The following is an 11,172-nucleotide window of genomic DNA, read 5'->3' on the forward strand; positions in this document are numbered from 1 at the left end:
TCTCTCCAGAGATGATACCTGATCCGCTGAGTTACTCCAGCATTTTGTGTCTACCTTTGATTTAAACTAGCATCTGCAGTTCTTTCCTACTCAACTCTGTGCTTCTGGCTTTAGGTAAATATATAGCATGCTTACTTATGAAAATAGTGTACACTCCATGTTAAGAAACAAATTCTGATTTGGAGGCTCATAAAATGTTCATTAGTTATTTAATTAACACATTTCTCAATTGTCAAGATGACCAAAACTAACGTAATGGTGGTGTGCAGATTCTGACCCCTGTGGTGAAACCAAATTTACTAATGCATTGCTTCACTTAATCATCCCTAAACATTCAGTTTTTTTCTTCCAAAAAGTTAAATGCATAATGATATCATTGTTATTTTGGGTAGAAGCTACAAAGTATCCTATGTAATTAACACTCTAAATCAAAACAGGTTAAGCATAATTTATGTTTAGGACAACATTAAATATATTAATTTATAGGTAGAGCTTTTTTAGGTGACTAAATTTGTCATTTAAATTGAAGCTTATATATCATATAATAGAAAACTACATTAAAGCATGTATATTTAGAAAAAGATGAGGTAAGGGATTGAAGATTTCAGTTTCAACAACTTACCCAATATGGATTTTGTATGAACAAGATAAAATATAATAAGCGGTGGCAATATTTGTTGATATATTGTGATTTCATAAAAATACCTGTGCAAATAGCCAACAAAATGCATAGTGGTTTCATAAAATACATTCATGAGAATCCAGAACAATAAAGATGAAAGATTCACTAATATAATTCTTCTTTTTAAAGTATTGTAAGTGCTATCTAATCCACTGTGTAATAGGACTGCATACTTCAGTCAAAATGTAAGGGAAAATTTCAAGGGCAGTTGAGGTCTTAGGTTCCTGAAAGATTAGAAACAAAATTATTTTAAATTACTGCACTTGAATTAAATGTTATGTCAGTTTCGAAAGGCAAATATATTTTCTGGATGTCGTTATCATATATCACTTGTCTGTCTTTGTCCTGACCTCAACTCTTTTCTAGCTTTCTCCCTTCTATTACAATCAGTCTGAAGAAGGAACCTGATCCAGCACATGGTGTTTTGCTCAAGATTCCAGTATCTGCAGTTCATCGTGTCTGACGTATATCAACCCTGCAGGTCATCAGGATTACATCACCACTGATATCACGATTAAATTGACAATTTCTAACTGATGAAATAATTATTTATACAAACTGAATAAAATATTCAGAAATGAACTCAGTTTTTGTATCTATATCCCTTCAGTTGCTCAGCAATAATTATCATAAATCTCGTCCTTATTCAGATGATGCTTACAATTAGGCTGCCGGCTTCATCCCAACAGTTTTAATTGGACCACAACCAAGGTCCATTTATACTTTGATTCTGTATAAACATATCAAATGAGGCAAGTATCCATAGCCAGCTTAATTTGTACACCAATTAAGAGGACTTTTAGATTTTTTTAAAAAACAATCAATCTAAAAATCTTTCCAAGAATCGTTTTCAATCTATAATAGCTTGATAACAATTTTTTTATAATAGTGTTAAACTGTTAAAAGTTAAAACTGTTCAAGTATTTCTAAGTTTTTGAACATTTTTGAAGGGTCGAAAACATCTAAAATCATTCAGTGTCTCTTGAAGTTTTAAGATTTGACAGTTCCTGGAATGTTTTTTCACCAAGTGAGCCAGCCCACTTCCTACTGGGCACAATGCCTAACCCTCTCTGTTTTTGTATTTTCCACATCAGAATAATGTTTCTGGATTTTTAAAGAAATAAATCCAGAATCTCAGAACCTTATCGCACTATTTCTTAATGGGGAGAGGTTAAGAAGGCTTATAATTGTCTTACACTTGCTAAAACCTAAGATGTTGCAAAATGTTGTTTGAAAAGCAGTTTCTGTTTTAGTGTAGAGCAAATACAATGCATTCTAATGTGTAGGAAGGAACTGCAGATGCTGATTTATACAGAAGATAGACACAAAATACTGGAGTAACTCAGCGGGTCAGGCAGCATCTCTGGAGAAATAGAATAGGTGACCCTTTGGGTCGGAACCCTTCTTCAGACTTCTTCTGAAGAAGCATTCCAACTTGAAACATCACTTGTTCTTTTGTTCCAGAGATGTTGCCTGATCCGCTGGGTTACTCCAGTATTCTGTGTCTGTCTACAACGCACTCTAATATTCAAAATGGACATGAGTAATGGGTAACAACCTTTACCTTATGTATTAGTACGAAAATGAGTATTCAGGGATTGTCAGTCGATAAGCTGTTTAGTTATTGAACAGATGTGATATTTCACGTTGCTTTAAAGCATCCAACAAAATCTTAGATGTTTAATCATAATCAACATGGTTTTCTCATATTAACCTGGATAAATAAAAAGTAGTATTAGATATGTAAAAATAAAATGTAACATATGTCCATGTCTTTAAAAAAATCATAAAATTATTGAGAGACTGGTGGGTTAACGTGCTCAAAATTAAAATAAGAGTTCCTTATTTGTTATAGATTAAGGTGAGGAAGTGGGATTTACAAATCAGGTCAAGGAAATAAGCTGGTTACACTGTTAGAACAGAATGTGTTTCTGAGGATTTGCAGACAAACTAGAAATAGTATTAACGATTGAACACAACTGTAAAGGTGTGAATAACGTCTTGCTACATCTTTCTTCTGAGATTCTCTGTTCCACTTTCCTGCTCTCAATCCATCTAATTTCTACATGTGTTTGTGTTGCCTAACTCAGGTTTTGTCTTCCTGCTGCCTTGCACAGGATGACTCAGATACTGTATTATTCAGTATATATCAAGCATTTTATCGGGATGCTTCACAGCATGGTTTGGGAACAATTCCATCCAAGACCACAAAAAATTGCAAAGAATTGTGGACACAGCCCAGACCATCACACAAACTAACCTCCCATTAACTACATCTAGACTTCATGCTGCCTCGGCAAGGCCACCACCACAATCATGGACGAGTCTCACCCTGGTCAGTCCCTCTTCTCCCTTTTCCCATAAGGCAAGAGATACAGAAGTGTGAAAACGCATACCTCCAGATTCAGAAACAGTTTATTCCCAGCTGTTATCAGGTAACTGCACCATCCTATCCACTGAGAATGATCCCGAGCCACCATCTACTTCATTGGAGACCCTTGGACTATCTTTAATCGGACTTTACTGGACTTTATCTTGCACTAAATGTTATTCCTTTTAACCTGTATCTGTACTCTGTGGAAGGCTCGATTGGAATCATATATCTTTCCGCTGACTGGATAGTATGCAACAAAAAGCTATTCACTGTACCCCGGTACACGTGACAATAAACTAAACTAAGTTATACTAAACTTTTAGTCCATGCTGTCCTGTTCTGTACCAATAATTAAAAACATGGCGCTTGCATTGCATAACTCCATTTGAGATCTGCATCTATGAAAAAATGGCTGTAATTTTACACACGCATAGGTGTTTTTATCTTTGTATTGCTTATAAATGGGATATGGATATTGCTAGAATTTACTGACCATTCTTCAATGTTCTTGAAGAAGAGCTTCAATTAGTTAAGTTGCTGGACTAGGTTACTGAGACTCGGTCTACTTTTCCAGGATACATTTAAATCCCACTAGGATGTTGAAGGAATTTAAATTCAAATTAATAAATGAACAATCTCATTGTAAAAAAAACAATATAACTATTTTTAATTCATTCATTTTTAGAAATGTTGGTATTAAAGGAAAAGCCAACGTTTATTACTCATTCCGAATTGCCCTCATGAAGGCGGTGGTGAGCCACTTCCTTGAAGGTTGAAGTACTTTTGGTCAACATTCACCCACAGTGTGTTGAGTAGGGTTCCAAGATTTGGACGCAATGAAAAAGGTAATATATTTCCAAGTTAGAATGGTATGTGACTTGGAAGGGAACCTGTAAATGATGATAATGTAGAACCAAGGAACTACAGATACTGGTTGACACAAAAGGACACAAAATGCTGGAGTGACTCAGTGGGTCAGGCAACATCTCTGGAGAACGTGGATATGTGATGTTTCAGGTTGGGACCCTTCTTCAGATATTATGGTGTGGGTGTGGGGGGGGGGGGGGATTTGGGAAGACAGCTGGAAGAGAGCAGGACAGAGGATGACAGGTAATATGTGGATACAGATGAGGGCGGTTTTTAATAGGCAATTAGTTGGAACGAGGGGCAGAGATAAAAGCAGAAGTTGTAAGACAGAATTGAAGAGTTGCGAACTGTGAAGCCAGAGAAGGATTGTGTTGGGGGGGGGGGGGGGGGTGGATGGGATGGATGTTCTCATGTCAATACAACCCTTGTCCCTCGTGCCAGTAGAGTTAGTAGGTTTGGGAGATACTGTAGGAAGGGTCTGTAGCAAGTCACTGCAAAGTATTTTGTAGAAGGTACATGCTGTAGCCACTGTGCTGATGGCACAGGGAAGAAATGCTTAGGGTGGTTGATGAGATATCAATAAAGCAGAAATAAATCAGGCTGCTTCGTTCTGGATGGTTTAAAACTTCTTAAGTATTATCAGAGTGGAATTCAACTCGTAAAACATTAACAGGCTTTAAAAAGACAATTGTTATAACTCTTACAGAAAATATCTTGGAGTGTTCCTAAACTGCAGAACCAAAGTACAATTTATTTTGGTTGTGCCACCAGGTGGTGGTTTACTGTGTATACTATGTTCACTGTAAGCATTGAATGTGGCCCTGACCTCATTTAGAATTGTCTGTTTTGCTGTATGCTTCAATAATCTTCCCAGCAACTTATTTTCTTTTGAGTAAAAAGGTTCCACTTGACTTTTCTTCTTCTCTTCGATAATTTTTAACTCATGTACCCTTTTATTTGAATCCCTTGTCATGTAAAATCATTTGCAGAATAGTTAAGCTTAATTCTAAAAAAAATAATAAGCACCTCCTTCTCAAAGAAAGGAAATTCAGCTTCCATAATATTCCTTCAATGTTTAAATCAACTGATAAAAAATGTCATGCCTATTAATTGACTTTGTACATTTGCGATATCATAATCATACTTTATTAGCCAAGTATGTTTTGCAACATACAAGGAATTTGATTTGCCATACAGTCATACCAATAAAAAGCAACAAAACAAACAAAATACATTTTAGCATAAACATCCACCACAGTGACTCCTCCACATTCCTCACTGTCATGGAAGGCGAAAAAAAAGGGCAATTTCTTCCCTTCTTTGTCCTCCTGTGATCGGGGGCCTCGAGCCTTCCGTTGATGGGACGATCTTGGCTCCCGTAGCACTATAACACTGTTAAACTCATTTATCACACTGCATAATTAAGAAGGCACTGACAAACCATAAGAGTTAATATTTGTTTTTGTTATCTCGGCAAGGGGACACTTGGTGTCCATCTCTAGTAACTATAAGAGAGTGGTATGCGTCCTCCTTCAATGACTCCAGACTTTGTCGTATTGCTGTTTCCACTCTGATATTGAGATTATCACATTTTATTTACTGTTTTTTTATGTTATCCACAGTTGAACACCTGATAGGAAAACACATCAGAGACCATTGTCAACTGCAGGGTAGTAACTCTAGTCACACTTGGTCCCTTTGAACTAGGACAGTAAACTCTCTTCCCTGAAATTTTAAAACCATGATACAGCATTGTCTTGAATTTATTCAATTTAATTTTTCAACTTTCACGGAGGAATTATTTTTAATTGTGCACGAGATGAGAAATTCACTGTGAAGATTAATTCCACATTTCTACTCATTTGAATTTAAGAAGTAATTAAGAGAAAAGTACAATAGTGGGTCTGGAATCTCACATTGGTCAAATCAAGTAGGGACAGTGGATTTCCTCTCATTAAAGTGTGTGCAATAGGATTAGGGTCAATGCACTTTCACCATTTTTACAACTATCTGCAGTTTCATAGTTACTATTGTAAAATTACTCTAAATAAAAGCCTAATTAATTAAATGTAAATTGATTATCTGCCAAAGTGGGATTTTGCCAAACTTCAGACTAAGGACTTTGGACACTTTGGCATTAGTATTGGGGTTATTAATTTATCATTTTTTTGTTTATTATATGATATCTGAGTATTGTGTTTGCATGCATTATGCTGCAGCAAGAAGGAATTTCATTGTTCTGTTGTCGGTACATGGACAATTAAACATTCTTGACTCTTGGTTCAAACATATCCATTGATCTAGCATTTTGAATGTAAGTGCAGTAACTTAACCACTAGGCAACCACACCCATGAGAGCTTGTATGCCTCAATTGCAAACTACCTAACACCAAGCTTAAAGCGTGAGTTTATGATTAGGCCAAAGATATTTTCTCTCCGCCCAGCACCATTTTGTAACTGCTGACTTTCAACTCAGCTAACCTGCCAACAATGCGCACCTAGGTACATTTGCATTTAGCTGGCCAGTTCACAGGCTCCAACTACAACAATCTCCATCTATAAAAGTGCCTTTAAAGACTAGGAGGCAAATACAAAGGGACCCCTAGAATGTTTCTGAGCAACGTCTTTCACTGGGTGTCACCTATGAAACTGAAAAGGCCTCACAACACACACTGTAAATACTGGGCCAGACCTTCCTGGCTATTTCTTTGTAGTGAAAACGCAGTAATTCCTAGATTTCCTTACACAAACTTTCAAACATAAACTTTTAATCCCTAACTTGCTGGGATTTCCCAACTTACACCGTGTAAACCACTCTTCGATCCTACGCCAGATCAGGGTAAAACCTTACTGATTTTAATGGGGATTGCAGGGCAAAACTTTAGGCGGAAAGGTTGCAACTTTTGAAATTATTTTTACTTGACTTCAATTTTTTTTTCAATGATTTGTATTTGAAAATCTGATTAAAAGCTGTGGATGCTGGAAATCTGAAACAAAAACAGAAGTTCTAGAAACACTCATCAGGTTAAGCAGCCTCTGTGGAAAGAGAACCAGTTAACATTTCAAATTTAGGACTTCAGAGTCTCATTCCTGAAATGTTTTTTTTTGTCCAAAGATGTTGCCTAAGCTTTATCAGCATGTTCTACTTTATTTCAGTTCCAAGATTTATAACTAGAAGTCTGAACAAGGGTCTCGACCCAAAACGTCACCCATTCCTTCTCTCCCGAGATGCTGCCCGACCTGCTGAGTTACTCCAGCATTTTGTGAATAAATCGATTTGTACCATCATCTGCAGTTATTTTCTTATAACTAGAAGAGCCTTGTACCCCATTCAGTTAGGGAAGAAGCCTCTTCACTGTACTGCACAAGAGCCTGTCATCACTGAGGTGGTATGCTCTGGGATGCAGAATCCCAATATGAGAGCCCTACATCTGGAAAGTACGCCCTTGAAGGGGATTACAGTGGCCAACTCTGACTGAAGGATCAACCAGCCAAGTATCTGAAAAATGAATCTGCAATTTCGTCCTTTGCAAAAGTTTCTGCTCTTCACATTCCTTTCTGATAAATCCCACATGTTGGAAGGGTTGCAATAATTCACTTTTGGTCATCATTACTAAATACCAGTTGTACACCGCCCATTCGGTTCCAATAAAGTGAATGCATTTTTCATAGGTAGCCTCTCAGAACACCTTCCAATTCACTATCCTATGATCACTCCATCGATATTGGAGAACACTCTTCCAGTTAAGCTGTTTTGAGTTCCGCTAGCCTTAAAAGACATTTGGATAGGTAATGGACAGCAAAAGTTTTTGAAGAAAGGTTTGGGATGTGGGCCAAATGCAGGCAGGTGGAACTAGTGTAGATGGGGCATCTTGGTCGGCCTGGGCAAGTTGCGCCAAAGGGCCCGTTTCCATGCTGTATGACTCGTTCCAGAGAAATTCACAGATCATTAACTATCCTTGTGTGTGGCCTGTTCAAAATGAAAACACTTTCCAGTCTTCTTTTTTTGGGTTGGTTATTTTTAAACTTTTTTTCTATTCACAATAACCTGTTGCCCTGGCCTCTTTCCCCAACGTGCTTTGTAATGATTTAGCTGCCAGCCACATTGCTACAATCATCATATCATATCATATCATATCATATATATACAGCCGGAAACAGGCCTTTTTGGCCCTCCAAGTCCGTGCCGCCCAGTGATCCCCGCACACTATCCTACACACACTAGGGACAATTTTTACATTTACCCAGCCAATTAACCTACATACCTGTACGTCTTTGCAATCGTATGCTTGCAACTATAGATTGCTATTATTTTTAGTCTTTTAAATATTGTTACAAGTTCCTTGTGTCCCTACAACAGGGGTGCCAAACGCGAAGGGGTCCAATCCGTCCCGCGGGATGATTTGGGGAAATGCCAGCGCTGTTAGACTATACACAGAAAGTGAGCTACATGAGCACTTAAACTCGCAGGAAATATGAATTTTGCGCAGAAGGAAAATGCAAGTCCGATCTGCAGTGTCACCTCCCCACTCCCCAGCTTCCAGGGGTGAGTGGAAGCTACGCCCATATCCGACCATACGGTGACGCAGGCGGGAAGGGGCCGGCACTGAGGACGGTGGGGAGTCTCAGCGTTGTGGACACCGGGAAGTGCCTGGGCTGTCGCCACAGAGACCGTCACCACGCACCTGAGACCCAGGTGAGAGCGTGGATAGAGGCTGGTGGGAAGTCGCCGCACTGTGAATGGGGCCGCAGTCAGCGATCCAAAATCTGAGCTGCTCTCCAGGGTGGGGGCTGTGGGTTTGGGTTAAGGTTGGTTGGGATGTGAAGACGTGCTGGTAGTTAAGCGGGAATAGGGAACAGAAGGGAGAAAGTGGTGGTAAAGGAAGGGGAGGGGGAGCAGATGAGGGAAGGGTGGGTTTTTAGGGATGAGGAAGGGAAGAGAGGGTGTCGAGGGAGGGGAGTGGGGAAGTAGGTGGTAAAGAAAGGAAGTAGAGAATGAGGGGGTGAGGAAGGGAGCAGATAAGAGAAGGAATGGTGTTTAGGGATGAGGGAAGGGAGGGGATTTAGGGACGAGGTAAGGAAAGAGAGAGGTTGAAGTAAGGGAGGGGAGTGGGGGAGTAGTTGGAAGGAAAGAAGTGGGGATGAGAGAAGGGATAGGCTGAGGTAAAGGAGAGGGCAGGTGAGGGAGAAGGCGAGGGTGGAGAAGGACATTAGAGGTGAGGGGAGAGGATGTGAGGGGAAGGAAGCAAGACATAAGGAGAAGGATGGGGTGCGGGGCCTTCAGATGATGGACAGACCATCTTTCACCATGCCAGGTAGCTGCCTTTTGGCTGTTCACCACCCAGCCAGCCCATTGTGGGCAAAACATAAAACACTGTAGGACGACTATAAGACAGGGGAACAGAATTAGGCCATTTAGCCCATCAAGTCTACTTTGTCATTCAACCATGGCTGATCTATTTTTTCTCTCAACCACATTCTATTGTCTTCTTTCTCCCTGTGACCTAATCATGACCTATCAATCTCTGCTTCAAAAATACCCAATGTCTTGGCCTCCACCGCTGTCTGTAGCAATGAATTCCACCGATTCACCACCCATTCCTCCTCTTCTCAATTTGAATGTATAACCTTTTATTCTGATGCTGTGACCTCTGGTCCTGGACTCTCCTCTTACTGGAAACATTATTTCCACATCCACTCTATCTAGGGCCTAGATACTAATCATAAAAGTAATGCTTGCCAGGCAATCTTCTTCATAAGAAACAAAGTTCGTAAAGTGAAACACTTTGTAGTTATAGCAGAGACTGAGACACATGAGAGCAGGTTGAAAAAACGAAGGCAACGAGCTGTGGGAGCACGCGCGCGTGCGTTCATGCGTGCATAACTGATCCGGCTCGCATTAAGTCGTATTTTGCCTATGCCGGCCCGTGACCTAAAATGAGTTTGACACCCTTGCCCTACAACTTCCAGTTTCTCCACAACCTGTGATTGTGATGCATGTCCTCCAGGGATGGTGCTTGACCTGCTGAGTTACTCCAGCACTTTGTCTTTTTTTGTAAACTAGGATTTCCAGTTCCTCGTGTCTACACTTTCCACATCAGCATCTGCTGTTCCTTGTGTCTCCCAAACTTTCCGGTCTCTGCACAACCTGTGATTGTGATCTGTGTCCTCCAGAGATGTTGCTGACCCATTAAATTACTCCAGCACTTTGTGTCCTTTTTTGACAACCTGCATTTACAGTTCCTTGTCCCTACATTGTGTAAATCAACATCTGCAGTCCCTTGTTTCCACATTTTGTAAACCAGCATCTGCAGTTCCTTTTGTGGCCCAAACTTTCCAGTTTCTGTGCAACCTGTGATTGTGATCCATGTCCTCCAGAGATGTTGCTGTCCTGTTGAGTTACTCCAGCATTTTGCAATCCAGCATCTGAAGCTCCTCATGTCTACACTTTGTAAACCAGCAACTGCAGTTCCTTGTGTCTACACTTTGTAAAACAGAATCTGAAGTACCTCATGTCTACACTTTGAAAACCAGCATCTGCATTTCCTTGTGTCTATAGAATAGAATATAGAATAGTTCCTTTATTGTCATTGTAACATGAGCCATGTACAACGAAATTGTAAAATGTCAGCCAGTCAGTGCACCATTCAAACATTTCTAAAAGCTAACGATACATACAAGGTAAAATATTTTAAAAAAGATAAACAACTAAAATAAATATCATGAAAATAGCACGCATAAACACCCAACCCTACATCCTTCTGTCGATTTCACAGTCTCTTATTATGTATCGCCCCTGCGTTCCTTGGCGGCTACATTTAGTGCCTTTATAGCAGTGGGGTAAAAACTATTTTTAAGTCTGTTTGTCCTTGTCCTTGTAGATCTGTACCGTCTGCCTGACGGTAACAGTTCAAACAGGGAGTGTCCGGGGTGGGAAATGTCCTTTATAATACTCTGGGATTTTTTGATGCAGCGGGAACTGTGTAAGTCCTCCAAGGTAAGTAGAGGGCAGCCGACAATCCTCTGGGCGTTGTCAATGGCCCTCTGGAGCGCTTTCCTCTGAGCCGCTGTGCAGCTGGTGTACTATACTTTGTAAACCAGCAACTGCAGTTCCTTGTGTCTACACTTTGTAAAGCAGAATAGAAACATAGAAAATAGGTGCAGGAGTAGGCCATTCGGCCCTTCGAGCCTGCACCGCCATTCAATATGATCATGGCTGATCATCCAGCTCAGTAACCTGTACCTGGCT

Source organism: Rhinoraja longicauda, chromosome 16 (genome assembly GCF_053455715.1).
Source record: "Rhinoraja longicauda isolate Sanriku21f chromosome 16, sRhiLon1.1, whole genome shotgun sequence".
NCBI classification, from domain to species: Eukaryota; Metazoa; Chordata; class Chondrichthyes; order Rajiformes; family Arhynchobatidae; genus Rhinoraja; species Rhinoraja longicauda.